This window comes from Nannobrachium achirus (genome assembly GCF_963921795.1).
Source record: "Nannobrachium achirus genome assembly, chromosome: 10".
In the NCBI taxonomy this organism is placed as follows: Eukaryota; Metazoa; Chordata; class Actinopteri; order Myctophiformes; family Myctophidae; genus Nannobrachium; species Nannobrachium achirus.
In genome coordinates, this window is record NC_137819.1 from 50,932,412 (window position 1) to 50,949,570 (window position 17,159).

A 17,159-nucleotide genomic window follows, 5' to 3' on the forward strand; every position below is an offset into this window, starting at 1 on the left:
AAAAGACACTAGTATTCGGGGCACGGTGGTGCAGGTACCCTCACAAAAAACATGCAGTAATCCTGGTCTCTATACTGCCTCCCCCTGGCCAGCCGGGGCACCTGATGGAGGGGAAAGGAACTACCGAACTGGTTGGAATAACGTGTTCTTTCCACACGCTACGTACTACCAGGGAAACTCCCCCCTGTTAAGTGACAAAATCGTGGGATGACAATTTAAATATAACAAACAAAGAAAGGACACTAGTATTCACCTTATTTCTTGGCCCTTCTCCAGGGCGGCGCCATTTCCCTTTTCTGCTGCTTCATTCAATATCTGCTCACTGCCTCCCTAATAAGCCATGGGGCAGCCCGTCCTCACCCCCACTTCTTCACCCCCCTGACACACTTCGGAATCACTTTCAGCGTCATCCCGACAGACCCTAAACCTAACCTCAGTAAAACTATGCCTAAACCTAACCCAAACCCTAACCCTAACCTCAGTAAAACTATGCCTAAACCTAACCCAAACCCTTACGCTAACCTCAGTAAAACTAATGTGCCTTCGTCGTGGATAGTGGCGTGCAAATGAGTGTATAGGGAACGTCAGGTGGCTGGTAAACCTTACAAAGCGTCCCCTACTTGAAGCAGTAGGCATACCCAAAGCGTCCCCTCTTGTGACGCAGTAGGGTACTTGACAGGGCGTCAGGTGTCTGACACCTTGGGGGTGAGAATGTGTTGCAGCCAGCCGGACAGATTATGTTTCAATAAAACTTTTCTTATTCAATCTTTCAAGAAAAAAAAAGAAAAAGAAAAAAATCCTGTCTCTCTATTGAGTTTCCCTTTAAATTCTTCCTCATTACTCAGACTTAAGAAAAAAAAGAACAGACAGATTTTTAATTGTGTAATTAAGGACACTGAGGGGAGATGTGCCACTTTGAAGCCCTTGTTGCATACTGATGATCATTGTGTTGACTGTGTTCACAAGTTTTCAAATATATAAAATGTTAAGAAATCTTTCAAAAATAGCAGATCTACAAGCTCACAATGCCTCGCATCGCGACGCATTGTGAGCTTGTGGAAATGTATTGGGCTGAAGTGGTTAATGTATGTTACAGTCAGTTTGGGTAACTCACTTCACTTTGATAGTCTCTTATCAGCGCACCACGTTGTGTGCTTGTAGATCGGCTGTTTTCACTACTGTTTTCACTACTTTAGTTAATTTTTTAAATGATAAATACAAAACGCTTTTGGACATACAAGGTTTCCACCTGACAACGACAATATCTATCCTGTGCAACTTCAAAGTCAAACAGAAATTACATTTTATCCATATGCTTTGATGTTCAGCGATAAAAACACAATTAAATCATTAATCGCAATCATTTATGTGACAATTAATTGTCACATAAAATGTCATAATATATATATTTTTTTACTATTTTGTGTGACACTGCACGTAGTTTGATGAAGCGACGAAGAGCGTCTGCTAAATGCCTAAATTGTAAACTGTTAATGGCGGTCAACTGTTTTGGCAACACAGCAATTTCGCACGCTCATATTAATCCTTCGACGGCGCCCCAGATGAAAACAATATCCATCTGATTTCAGATCATGAATCATTCATCATTATTACGCATTCAATAAACGCCTCTCCCGCTCCAGTCTGTCAGTCTTTCTCCCCGTGCACTAAATGAGATGTCAAACTCATAGATCAGCCACTAATTGGAACACAATCATAAGGGGTGTGAAAGGGGTATACAGTCAGATCATTATGCACGTTGTTGGTAATGGAGAGAGGAGAGCAATCAGAGATGGAATTGAATACTATTAGAGACAATTAGCATGCTTGGTGATGCAGCTTAAGATTAACCACTGGCTTTCAAACCATAGCCGTCCCTATCTGAGGCCTCATGTCGTCCTGGAGATTGAAGAGCGAAGTGAGTGATAGGAAGGACTTATCCTTATCCCTCTACCCCAGGGGATCTTCAACACGGGATCCGGGACCCCTAGAGGGTCCTCAGAGATACTAAACCCTCAATACATACTCTCCCCCCCCCCCCAAACCAAACCTGTTCACCGCCACTCTACAAGCTCAACGCGCCGCTGTGCGGCAAGCTGTGAGCTTGTAGATCGGCTATTTTCAGCAGACGTTCCCCTCAAAATATGGATGCTAGGGTTGTTGTTAAAAGTAAAAAAACACACCCAATGTGAAGTGAGCGGTGGTCGTGCTTGCATAACGTCTTCAGACTAGGATTTGAGTCTAGGATGTACAGGGTATGCTACACACACACACGTTTTGCTATGGCAAGACGCTGAGGAAAAAGGCTACAGACATACGACATCACTAGACAAACATGATGCAACGTACACACATTTTACTATGGCAAAACGCTGAGGAAAAAGGCTACAGACACACGCACAGCCACTCTTAGGAGCGGTTTACCACCGCAAAAAAACAAAACAAAAAAAGTTCATATCACACAAAGATTTGGAGGCCCCACTGTCGTGATCATTCTGAGGATCCGGTCCTGGAGTGGTTTAAGAGGGATTGGGACATTGTACAGTAGCTGTAGCTGTTCGGTGACCGCCGAAAGTGGACAGCTCTCCTGAACAAAGCCAATTATTTTTGCTCTCCATGTGTGTGTGTGTGTGTGTGTGTGTGTGCGCGTGTGCGTGCGTGTGTGTGTGTGTGTGTGTGTGTGTGTCTCTCTCTTTGGGGAGGGGAGGTGCCTCTTGGGCCACCAAAATAAGAACTGTGGGACCGGGGGTTATTTTAAGCATTCTCTTGACTGCTAAACTCTTGACAGTCTATTCTCAAGTGTCTTGTGGATACGTCATCTTAGCGCGCACACACACACACACACACACACACACACACACACACACACACACACACACACACACACACACACACACACACACACACACACACACACACACACACACACACACACACACACACACACACACACACACACACACACACACACACACACACACACACACACACACACACACACACACACACAGGCCTACCTGTTTAATAGAGATTAATGAGCCAGGCTTGAGGAGGACATCCCCCAGTGTGAGTCGTGTGACAGTGACAATGCATCGCTGGATGGATGCTACGCCATGCGCTGCATTCTAAATGCCAGCCATACTCCAAGCACCACCCGAATGAGAGATAGCATTTTGGTCGGATGCCCTCATATTTCATACTGTATAGCTCAAACGGTTACGCAGCACAGCACAGCACAGCACAGCACAGCACAGCACAGCACAGCACAGCACAGCACAGCACAGCACAGCACAGCACAGCACAGCACAGCCATCAAAGGGGGCTTGAGTCCCTGCCCTTTTATCCGTCTGTAAAAAGTGCCCTCTCCAGACCATGAATGCAGTTTTCACTATGGTGAAAGAATTGCAAATGCCCTCTTTCCATGCCATACCTGTCCAGGCAGCATTCAAGAGAATTGCCCTGTCCAAACTCTCCTGAACTTGAATACAGCATCTTATGTTGAAAGAATTGTCCTCTCCACATCTCCAGTATTGACTTGATTATGCTTAGTTCAGTGTGGTATCAAGCACCGAAAATAGCCAACCTCCAAGCTCACAACGTGTCGCGCTGCAACACGTTGTGAGCTTGGAGGTCGGCTATTTTTGATATTTTCACCAAAAGGGCATTTTAGAAATGTCAGCCTCTGCCTCTCTAACATTCTCTGTCCCTGCAGCACAGCACAAGCACAGCACAGCACAGCACAGCACAGCACAGCACAGCACAGCACAGCACAGCAGGCTCACATCTTTACCGCTTAAATGCTTTTGTCGATTTGTTTACAGCTCATGGAGTGGTTCCCAAGCAAAATGAGCCACTATTTAATGTTTGGTGCCATTTGAAAATGGGCTGATCTACAAGCTAACAACCCGTCAAGATGTTGATGCGCTGTGGGCTTGACAATATTGACAAATCTTCTCTGGTTTTAAGTGAGGGCCTGCGGCTGCAAATACTGTAGTCAATTCTGGGTTCCTTGGGCATGAAAATGTGTGAGAACAAATGGCTTACAGATGACTAATCTACCTGATCTGCCTGAATTCACGTCACCTCCTTCTCAGTGAAATCAGGGCCCATATTATTTGCTTTTTTTTTTTTTGCTTTGCTTTTTCCAACCCCTTTTCTCCCCAATTTAATTAGTCGTTATGCCAATTAATTCCTCCCCGCACACACATCTGTGTTGTAATTGTTGTATCCTGACTCACCAAACAGTGAGGAGCCCCCACCGGGAGGACGTAGAGACTTCATTTTACTCCTCCCACCTATAGCAGCTCCCTGTTATGACAGGTGCCGCCCAAGTAATACATTTTATGATGATATATGAGGTTTTAGTTTTTCCTTTTTTGCAAATACATTCCATCTCAGCATTTCTGCATGTTGTTGTTTGATATTGCTTTGATTAGTATTGGCATACTGCTGAGCCTGCATGTGTATGCTAGAGATGGAAATAGTCCACCGTTTCATGCATCATCCATCCATCCATCCATCCATCCATCCACATCGCCATTCATTCATACAATCCGGGATTCATTCAAATCCATGTACAACTACATAATCGTTGCTGTCGGGCAGAAACCTCTTACAGTATCTCCACATGTTAACCTTTTGCTTATTTTTTGTAGTAAGATGCCTCAGGGCAATTCTTGGCCATCTGGCCTGTGATGTATATCGGACCAGTTACACATATATGGAGACCCCCGATACCCATACAGTATATGGATTATGGAGATCCATGTACTGTATATGGTACATCCCTTTTATGCCCATACATGGAGATCCCTATCTGAACAAGCTACACAGATATGGGCCATATTTGGCCATTTATCTGGCCAGACATCAGGGATCTTCATATACACACACCTATCACTAAAACAGGTTTCGTAGCCTTCCAAAACAAGCGGCAAGAAAGGCCTGTACCACACTTGACATTTTACATTAAGATAGCGCACTTACAGTTGAAGACTTAAGGACGATTCAAGCCACCTAACGGTATCTGTGATCAGCTTCCTTAAGATCTGTCATCAATCAGCCTGTTCAACACAGCCTTAACCCAAGGACAAGCAGCAGAACCAACAACGTGGCTACAGTACATAAACTGATGCATTCAAGTTAAAGTCCATCATTGGCGGTGCAGTGCTAACATTACATTATGAATCTGTGAGATGCGCCCTGGTGCCTCGTGTTCTCTCGACACGCTCGACCCGCCTCTGATACAGTGGCAGCTAGTTTGAATAATTGCTTTTCTGAATCTGGGAGTCACAGTCCCGAGAATCCTATGCATACCAACAAGTTGGGGAGCGATTCCCTTTTCTTTTTTTCCCCGTCACTGTTGCAGTCACCGGGCACTGTTGCCAGATTTTATGAGAGAAATACTGTACCAGGTCTATGAACACAAGCCCAAAAGAAGCCATTATAGGCCCACTGATACGGCCCTACAGTGCAGTAACTACAAACAAAAAATGTACTGAACAATTGGTTTTAAAAGTGTTTCAACTGGTTAGCCAAATGAGATATAGGCACTTAAGTGATTACACTGATTATATATCTGTTCTTGAGGTAAGTGTTTGTCCCCCCAGTATACTATATCTACTACCATACAAAGCCAAAGTGCAGTGACTACATTTTTGTGCACACATACTTATTTGTGTATCCCAAATGTCAAATTAGCGTTCGCGGTTTTGGGGGATAAATAATTACCTCATGAACAGATCACTTATATGCCATATTATTATATTTTTCAGTCAGCATTTTGTAGTACTTTTTTCATAAATGCACTTTGGCTTTTTAATAGTCAAACTATACTATACTCAAACCTATTATATGTCTACAATGAGTCGATCTCACATTTAAAAAAGAAAATCTACAGGAAATAAAGGTGCAACATGTCAGGCATACTAAGGGTTGCCCACCGGCAGGTAAATAAAACTTTTGGGCAGGTGAAGTTTGCTTTCAGGTTGCCTGACTGGGCAAGTGCTCATTCAAGAGGGGACGAAACCATCTATAAACACAACACAAGATTTCTGTCTAAACTCCTGAACGTGGCCAGCGGGTTCCGTCTTCTGGTCTGTGGAATGTAATAAGTGTGAAACCATAGACATATTCAATCATAGCTATGTGACCCAGAAAGTAAAGAAATACGTGTTAAATTGAGCGGTAATTAAAATCTTACCTATCATTTTATAATGGCCGATTTACTTTTCGGGCAAGTGGGCATGACCTTTGGGCAAGTGCCTCTGAGACCTTAGTGTCAACCCCTGAATGTGGAATATATATATATATTTTTTTGTCCTTGGCACAAATTGTAATTGCAGGTGTGGGTCTGTGGACAAATGCACAGTCCACTGGTTTAAACATTAATAAAACAATGGAAGCAAGCCCAAATAAGCAACTACACACTTTAGAAACAAGCTCCCCAAAACCCCACAAATATTTAACAAGCGACGCAACAGGAAAAACAAGCCCCGAGTCACTCACAATAAAGCAGACCTGGCAACAATGGTCACTGGTGTGTAGTATTGCGGTGAGGAGAGAATGCATGTTTTATGAGCTTGGCGACATGAAAACACTTCAAGATTGCTGGCTGGGAGAGAATTCCCCCTCAAGGGGGAAGGGGGTTGGCGGTGGGGGGGAGGGGGAGGCTGGGGAATGGAGGAATTCACAGGCAGGGGCGTCACAAGGGGGGGGGGGGGACTGAGTTACTAGGGCCCAAGGTGGAGGGGCCTTAATTATTTTATACTTTAGCTATTGAAAAATAGCAGGTATGCAAGCTCTCGGTGCTGCGCTGCAAGCTTGTAGACCTGCTATTTTTGAAAAGTCGTGAACATGTGTGCAAATGTTTGAATATAATGTACTTTTCATAAGCGAACACTTGAAACTCAAATTTTGCCTCTGGGGGGTCCCTGGAACTAAATATTTTGAGATGGGTGTCCGTGGCCAAATACATATCATTTTGGGGGTCCTTCACATGAAAATATTTGAGCACCACTGACATAGGAACATAGCTTTTTCAAAAAACCTTAGAAGCATTTGAAACATTCAGACTCCGCACAAATTTTCACGATTAAAAAAAAATAGCAGATCTACACGCTCGCAGCGCGGCACTCGGTGCCGCGCTGTGAGCTTGTACATCTGCTATTTTTCAATAGCTAAAGCACAACACGCGAGTGAATCCTTGCAGCCACCCAGGGCCCAGAATTTGGCGTGACGCCCCTGCTTCACAGGGTCGGCGCTCCGTTGGAGAGCGCAGCGGCACATTTGCCTAATGAGAGTTTTGTATTTTTGATCCGGAGGAGTTCATGCGTCCCTGCCTCGTAGTGTGAGAGATGTGTGGCGTGTGTGAGGGAATCCCTGGGGAGCCGGTCGGGACGAGTTCCCTCGACACTTTACTTCCGTCTCTCGAAACGTGTACAAATTGCAGTCCACAAATAGGCCTAACGGCCCGCGCGTGTGTGTGTGTGTGTGTGTGTGTGTGTGTGTGTGTGTGTGTGTGTGTGTGTGTGTGTGTGTGTGTGTGTGTGTACAATGCATATAGAGCAAAGAATTGTACACATTGTGAATTGAAATGAGAGTCAATGATGATCAAGCAAGCAATGGACAAAAGTGTTAGAACTGTAAGAGTAAATCTTTTAAAACAACCCATAGGCTTTCAATGAATGCTTTTCTTTCTGGAATGAAACGCCTGGGTTCCCGAGACTAGTGCTGACCAAACAGTGAAGCTATCACATGTCAAGGCACAAGAATGAATGGAAGCTAGCTTTAGCTTAGCATGACCAACCACCAGGATGCTAGCATTCGCTCACCAAACAATTTGGAATGGGGAAATCACTATAAACCACATGGCTACAAAATGCACAATATATGCCCACACCAATTATCCAATTAAAATATATCCTCATAATAAAAATGAATTGTCAACTTTTGTTTCAGGTTTTCTTACCATGGACTAGGCTGTACACATGATGCCTCCAGGTTCTCAACAAACACTCAAAATGAGGCTTCTGACAAAACAGGAGGCCTCAAACTTGGCCACCCCTTATATGCACTACCCTTAAAGGGAAAGTGCTACACAATGACCAATAAGTAGACAAGACTTTAACCGACACTACCATATTGCACAGTGCACATCATACAACACAAGAAGCAGGAAAGAAGAAGAAAGAAGAAGAAATAAAACAAAAACTTCTTACCTTGAGCCGTCTATATGCTTGACTTCATCAGTTGTGTAAGTGATGATGACCAGGGTCAAGCTGTGGAACCCATTCTGGGCCCTGGGTACATGAATGTTCTTCACAGGGGGAGGGGGTTTAACCCATTTAGACTGGGAATGCATTATTATGCATTATTTTGTTCGTCAACTATTGAAAAATAGCAGACAAGCTCACAGTGACAAGCTCACACTTGACTTGACAAAGGTTTTTTGAAAAACGTATGTTTCTATGTCAGTGGTGCTCAAACCTTTTCATGTCAAGGACCACCAATATGGAATATCTGTTCTTTTTCAATAGCTAAAGTATATAAAATAATTAAGGCCCCTCCACATTGGGCCCTAGTAACTCAGTCCCCCTGCAACACCCCTCTGTCAGGATGTCAAACTCTGAGGTCTTCATCGTAGCTCTGGTACCGTTGTACATGACTCCTGTGGTCCGGAGTTGGTTGGGAGGGACACCATACTCCTCCTCTTTTCCTTTCGGCTTTTCCCTTCAGGGGTCGCCACAGCGAATCATCTGTCTTCTGTCTCCTCTTCTTTCACACCAACTAACTTCATGTCACTACATCCATAAATCTCCTCTTTGGTCTTCCTCTAGGCCTCCTGCCTGGCAGTTCCAACCTCAGCATCCTTTCATCGATATACTCACTATCCCTCCTCTGAACAGGTCCAAACCATCTCAGTCTGACCTCTCTGGCTTTACTCCTTGAGTGAGAGTGAGGGTGAGAGTACCGTAAGAAAGAGAGAAAGAAAGAGAGAAAGAAAGAGAGAAAGAAAGAAAGAAAGAAAGAAAGAAAGAAAGGCACTCTGCTGAGGTGCCAACTTGCGCCTTGTTATCTATATACAGGTTGCACTTGTTGATGGTGACGTCACCAAGAATGCTGGTCCCTCATTGGCTGATGGTGACGTCACCAAGAATGCTGGTCCCTCATTGGCTGATGGTGACGTCACCAGGAATCCTGGTCAGAAACACTGAACGCAGTAAGTACTTCCGCACTCAGCTGGCGCAAGTAAATAAAGAAAAACATCTTTAAACATGCACACGTTATAAAAGAGAAATCTGAAAATATTGCAGATCTACAAGCTCACAAGGTGTCACGATACAACACGCTGCTGTGAGCTTGTAGATCGCAGGTTAAAGTGGTTGAACTGATTTTGGTGCTAATTTGCTGGGGAACCCCTGGAAACCCCTCAAACACCCCTAGGCTCCTTTCACACGTTGAGGACCACGGATTTAATCGGCTGCAACTGTTGGTCCTTGAAAAACTACTTTATCCTGTATTCCACAGTGGGTCGATAATCTGAAATATTTCAAAAATATTTCAAAGAACCCTTTGGTTTCTCTGTTCTGGGGGAACGGATGGTGATGCTGTGATAAAGGGGGTGATTAGCCTTTACAATCACATTTTTGGAAGAGTGAATTAAGGTCATGGCATACATCATCTTTAACTGCTAACACAGTAAAACGCAGCGTTCATTCGCCTCTGGCAGTTTTTAAAGGTGCTGATCTCCTAACAGCTTTTCAAAAGTGAAATGGAAAAAACAACACCACAATAAACATATCAGATTACACCAGCAATGATAAGAACAAAAGGACAAAATTATCTTCTGGACTACTTCTGCAAACGTGGATGACAGGCAGACAGGGCTGGCAAAAAAGATGGCATCATCTATAATCGGTAAGATGACAGAATCTTCAACAGCACAAGAACAGACAAATAGTTTTAGTGGTCTCCTCCCCGCTCTGTAAATCCTCAGCGAGGATACATTTTGTGAAGTCAACCATTAAGATCTGGACACAGATATGATGTAATTTTGGATGGCTGATCTTCTCTTTAAAATCCCCCACATTGTATTCACTAAGTCAAACCATACTTTAAAACCTTTTGTACTTGATTCAGATTGATAAGACATTCAAAGACTGGTACGCAGACAACACAGCCATTAAATCCTTCTTTGATCTGTTCTCAAATTGGTGTGTCTGTGTGTGTAGCGTGTTGTCCTCAAATGAACAACTCTTACTGCAGTATAATAATAATAAATAATATAGGCCCAACGCCTTGGGGAGTTTTTTGTCACAGTTACATTTGCACTTACGTGAAATTTGTCGTCTGCATTTTATACATGCTATAACAGCAGTGAGCAGCCATATGTGGCACTCGGGGAGCAATTAGGGGTTAGGAGTCTTGCTCAGGGACACATCGACACATAGCTGACCTGGGCGGGAATCATACCTGGGACAACCAGGAGCTCGGGCTCCCCAGGCAGACTCACTAACCACTCAGCTACGGCCGGGGGTGCATCCCCCCCATGCTGACATACCTAACCCTAACCCTAACCTCTATGGAAGTGTCGCCACTCAGACAATTAGAAGTGAATGTCTGAATGGAAGCATGTCGGAATGGAGAGCGGCCCCCGCTATGGCCACCTCGTAATCTTCCTAGAAGCAATTTCTGTTGTTGTCGTCAATCCCTGTAGGTATAGGCTTACGTAGTTCTCTGTTCACCCGTAGTTTATTTGCTAATGATTTGTGTGTGGGGGCTTCAACCCTTCTCATTTTGTGTTTTCTGATTGGTTCCTGGGACTTGGGGAGCAGTGTGATGGTTATCAAAAGTAATTGGGGAGCACCTGGGCCCAGGTGCTCACTCCTCTTAAACCTGTCTCCCCTGCAGTCCTTTGGCAGTTCATTAGATTTTTGCACCTCACCCACTATGCACCTCTTCCAACATTTATGTTAATACATGCAAAGTACACTTCTGACCCACACACACTTCACAACCCGTTCATGCATACACGCATTACAGTGCTGACTGATACTGGCACCTCATCTATTCGGCCTTTATTTGTTGAGGATTATTTAATAAACATGAATTTCTCTTTTTTTATGAGCTCTGGTACCTCTAGGTTATTGCGACCGTAGGTCGCACCTTACTATCAAAACCACCACAAAGTGTCCGTCAGTCCGTCAGTCCCTCCGTCTGTCTGTCACACCTCACACGTCACACTTTTTCCCTGCTTATATCTCCGCAACCGTTGCCCCGATCCATGCAAAATTTGGCACACACGTTCCTTGGCTGCCAAACTACAACCTCCAAGGACCCCCGGAGCTCCAGGGACCCCCAGGTCCCTGGGGGACCCCCAGATGTAAAACATGACCAAATGCGCAAACATGACCAAATGACCACCCCAACGGGGCTGCTCACGGGGAATTCCCGGGGACCACCGACTCCTGGTGCTCCAGAACGGATGCAAAAGTGGTGGCACCCCCAGTGGAGGACCCCCTACACTGCAGCTCACATAAAATGCCGTAACTCCGGCTAGGAGCCACCGGGACAGCCGGGGCCGGTACCTATTCGTCCCCCTTGCCGGCGCGGAGACCCCACCCCTCATTTCTCACATGGCCCTCTTCTAGCGCCACCATGAGGCCGATTCTTGCAAAACACATTTTTGGACACTGCTCCTACAATTTTCGCCCTAAAATCACGCAAATCGGTACACAGTATGTCTACACTCATCCCATCAACATGAATCTGTCCCATATAGCGCCACCTCCAGGCCGATTTTTAAAAACACATTTTTGGACACTGCTCCTACAGATTTTGCCCTAAAATCACGAAAATCACTACACAGTATGTCTACACTCATGTCATCAACATGGATCAGGAAGATTTTGGCAAAACACATTTTTGCCCTATTTGTGGAGATAAGTGACCTACGGTCGCTTATCTCCCGATTAGGGAGCCTTACTGGTATTAAATGTCCTGTAGCTTCATTTCGTTTAACCTCTCGAGTATCGCAGCTCTTACAGTGGCAAACAATGTCTGGGAGCTTGTGTGGTTTGAGCTTGTAGATATACTATTTTTGCAATTAAAAATAAATAAAACTTAAGCTAAAATTGTGGACATTTGAGGCTTCCACCCGACATAAGTTTTGTTGGCTTTACTTGACAGACGGCTAAATTTACTTAAGCAGAAAGATACACACCACGTCTACTTTGCTCGCTGGATCAAAGATACTGTGTCTTCGTACATTACAGAAAATAAAATGCTAATTAAGAGGCTCCACAGAGACATTAATTATGAAGTATGGAATCCCTTTCTTAACCATATTAAAGAGAAGATCATCTAATTACCCGCTGTTCCGTGAAAAGGGAAAGCCAGGAAATGTCTCTTTTTTATGAACAAATATAGAACCAGCAGCCTTTTTTTTTCTTTTGCATTATTGTGGGGTTGTTTTTAAATTGAATGTTGTGTCTCTTTTATTATCATGGCCATGTCCCATTTGTTATGGGAAAGGAGCCAGGATAAATATATTGGCCCCATCATCTTACCAATCATACAGTAAATGTTTACCCTGAACAGTGGCGTAAAGCAGTGGTTCTCAACCTGTGGGTCGGGACCCCCAGAGGGGTCCCCAAACCCCTCAACAGTAAACAAACCAACATAAAGTTTAAGTGTATAGAGGGTATCTGCACATTTCTAAAGTGATAATTTAAGGACTTTATAATAATAATACACAACACGAGGCGTTGTGTGAGCATGTAGATCGGCTATTTTCACAAATGTAATGCCTCAACTCTTAGTGCTCGTCAGGGTGTGGGGTCCCCTGTCCCAGTTAAAATATGATTATTTTGGGGGTCACGGCCTGAAAAGATTGAGAACCACTGGCGTAAAATAATGATGTACATTTACTGTACTTAAGTTAAGTTTTGAGGTATTTGTGCTTTACTTGAGTAAGCCAAGGCTACTTTTACTCCACTATGTTTGTATGAAAACTTTATTTAATAGTTACTTTGTAGATTATTACAGTATTACAAAACATAGCTACTTCAACCCTATATGCATTTCAGCCTATCTACAAGCTCACAGGATTGTGAGCTTGTAGATCTGCCATTTTCAAAAGATTTTTATTTGAAAACTTGAAATGGGACATTCTGCATAATGAGTACTTTTACTTTTGTTACTTTAAGTACATTTTGATGCCAATACATTTTACTCAAGTACATTTTGAATTCTGGGCTGAGTATTTCTACATTGCAGTATTGATATCTTATTTAAGTAAAACATGCGAGTACTTTTTCCACCACTGCCCCTGAAAGCTTAGGAATAGACATAGAAGAAATGTTTTAAAAAGTGAAAAACATTAAAAATGTATTGAAGAGATGGAGATTAGGTATTTGAAAGTGCACTTTTAATTTAGGGATCACTGAATGCTATAGTTGCATAGAATAGATAATTGGATTTCTGTTACATAATTATGTACAATACATTAAGATGGCCATGCTTTAGTATATTTGGGAGCCGAATTTAGTATATTAAATGTGCAGACTCATTTCTTGTGTAAATGACTATGAACTGCGTTCAATATCATGCGTCTCAATCTTGGGCTCAACAAAGCTGGTTTTAACAACTCTTTAATTAAAAAGAAAAATGCCACCATCCCCTTTCTTCAGTCAATGAATGATGTACACAATCATGTAAAAAGTTAAGTACACATTTACTGAGATTTCACTGAGCCGTGTTGTATAAGAAATCATGATCCAATTATATCCGTGGGCCACAAATGTCTGTTCCTGGTCCCGATGACATTTAACTAGGCTTTCGTTCACTCCAGCTATCTCTTTTGTTTCAATTAGCGGATCAGAGAACATTTAAAATCTAAATATCACGACTTTACTCTTTAGGATATATTTATTATTTTTTTGGTGGTGGTGGTGGTGGTGGAGGGGCTTAGAGCCTCCGTTGGCCTAAAGAGAAGTGTACGTCATTTCTAACAGCAGAGGTTAAATGAGGATAGTTTTCTGAGGAAAGCATTGATTACACTGCTAAACATTTGTTTTTATGTCAAGGACCCCCAAGTTGATATTCACAGAGTGAAAGGTTGCCCGATATGGCTCAAGGCTCCAATAAAGTGCAGTCCATATACAGTTTTGGCCGGCGGAAAATAATATGATACTGTAGACAAAATATAATACAGTGCAGACAGTACTCCTACAGTGCAGATGGCAGTAGCCATCATAAAGCAAAGAGCAAATGTATATTGTGATTTATTTATAGCAAAACACTCATTTAAACCTAGAGGTTGTAGACTTTCTAGGGTCTGCAGTGGTGGGAAACTTTGCTACTTTTGAATTGGAACCTGAATTATCTTTTGTTGTTTCGAGAACTTGTTTTTTGTCAGTCTTGTGCTGTTGATTTAGCTTGTCTTATGTTTGTCTCCTCCGTCTGCACCTCAGCCAACCCAGATCTCGACTACTGATCCTTGTTCTCTTCGGCAAAAGCTGTAAAGTAATTTAAATCTGCATCATCAATGTCCTCCCAGTCACACTCTTTGTTGCTTGTCTTATGTTTGTCTCCTCCTCCATCTGTTTGTCTGTGTCCCTTTATGCCCATTATGGAGATCTCTGTATCTGTCTGTGCCTCCGACTGTGTTGCAGACACAGTGCTGGTTCCCCCTTTAATGCAAACCCCATTATACCTGTTGTCATAGGACCCGTTTTGACCATCTGTTTGCCTGTGTCCATTTATGCCCACACGCATATATGGAGTATCTGTCTGTGCCTCCGACTGTGTTGCAGACACAGTGCCGGTTCCCCCTTTAATGCAAACCCCATTATACCTGTTGTCATAGGACCCGTTTTGACCATCTGTTTGCCTGTGTCCATTTATGGCCATATATGGAGATATCTGTATCTGTCTGTCTCCGTCCACTTTATGCCCATATATGGAGATCTTTGACCATCTGTTTGCCTGTGTCCATTTATGTCCATATAGATATCTGTATCTGTCTGTCTGCATCCATTTTATGCCCATATATGGAGATCTATGCAGACACAGTGCCAGTTCCGGAAAATCCTGATGTCAGACATCAGAATCCGAACCTTTCGTGCTGGTTCCAGAAAATCGTGTATCGGGTCGGGTCGAGGCCAAGCACTGCATTGAAATAGGGAATGAATGCCCCACCCTTTAATGCAAACCCCATGAATGCCCCACCCTTTAATGCAAACCCCAATATACCTGTTGTCATAGGACTCGTTTTGACCATCTGTTTGCCTTTGTCCACTTATGCCCATATATGGAGATCTCTGCACACACAGTACCGGTTGCCGAAAACTCTGATGTCAGACATCAGCTCCACATACAGGCATTCATTTTATATGGAGAACGCGCGTGCTGGTGGGACGAACGGTTCTCGAGATACGCGGATTACATACATACACACACACTCACAGAGATCTTTTGTTGACTCATGTGGCGTACGTGATGTCAGAGCCTTTTATGAAGTGATGTCACAATGAGTCAGTGCTTGCGCCGATTTCCTCCGGAACAGCCTGATGTCAACAATCAGCCCCGCATAAGGAGATTCCGAACGTTTCGCGCCGCTTCGGGAAAACCACGCGTCGGGTCGGGTCGAGGCCCGGCACTGCACTCCGCGCCGCGGCGGGGAACGCGCGTGCCGAATCTGAAGCCGGTGGGACGAACGATTCTCAAGATACGCGGATTACAGACAGACAGACAGACACGCAGACACGCAGAGACTTCTCACATTTATAGATAGATATTACTGTAATATTATTATTTTAGCCTGTAACGAGTAATATTACAAACAGTAATATTATACCATATTATGCTTATTTATGCTATCTATTATAGCCTTTCTAGCTGATTGGTGACTCTTATTATTATTATTACAAAGAATTGGATTCAGTTATTTTTGTTTTCGCATGTGGGTGGGGGTGCAAAGGTAATATGTAATATAATATTATAACTTTTTAAGGAGTAATATGTAATAAGTAACATACTCTCCTGAGTAATAGTGCCCAACATTGTTCCTATGAGTGCAAGGCAAGTTAATGTATTCATTCAAGCAGCTTGGTGTAACACTACTTTGAAAGTTTCTCTGTGAACATTAATCCTCGCCAAATTGTCAACGTGTCAAGTGCATATCTCTCTTCATTCCATCTGGCACCTAATAAGGACATGCCACAATTTATGCAGTACTACTTAGTAAATAATGTGTGCGATGCGATCCGTTTGAATTTCAACTGATTCATCTACTAGAAGCTTTAAACTGTTTAAACAGAAACTTTGATCATGTTCAGTTGAACTCACAGATTGTCGGTCGCAATTCAACAAGGACGGGTGTTTCCATTCCATTCTAAAATGGTTCAAATGGAGTAGAAAAAGAGAAGAAAACAAGAAACGGTTCCAAAAAATGTGATGGAACCGATTCCGGGTTCCTCATTGTTGGATCCGGTTCCGGTTCCCAACCCTATAGGCAAGGCACTTGTTTGCATTATGCAGCAGAGTAGAGATGTGATGACTAACCTATAGCTATATATATATATAGATTGTAACACTTTCACTACTTCCCTGAAATAACAGGGCATATGCTTACATACAGTGTTATTCTGTGTAAATTGCTGAGGTGGCTCAGCACTCCACCTCAGCAATCCATCTTCCAAAGTCTAGAGCATTGTAACAGGGACAGACAGACTCCCGCCTTATCGGCTGATATACCAACAATAAGCCTCTCCCGACTTACTTATTATATTATTGTGGGAGGTTAGACAGCATTGTTTGGATATTTTTGGACATGGAACAATGACGTCTGTTAAATTCACCGTTTGTCAGCCTTCTGATTGGTCCCTGAGACTCCCTGACTGGCCAACCAGAAAAATACATTCACTTTTTGCAAGCGGGGGTGGAGTTCTGCAGTCGGAGAAAGTGGCAGCCGTCTTTCACCGGCTGTCCGCACTGCGGAGCACGGCCAGGCCGCTCGCGACCATAGCGTTTGCGATCATTGTAATGAATAAGCTTCAACAGACTAGTTCACATGGACCTTATCAATGTAACTAAGAGTTACGATTGGGTACATATATTTTAAATGGGCAGAATTACGAAAAGCCAGCCTATTATGT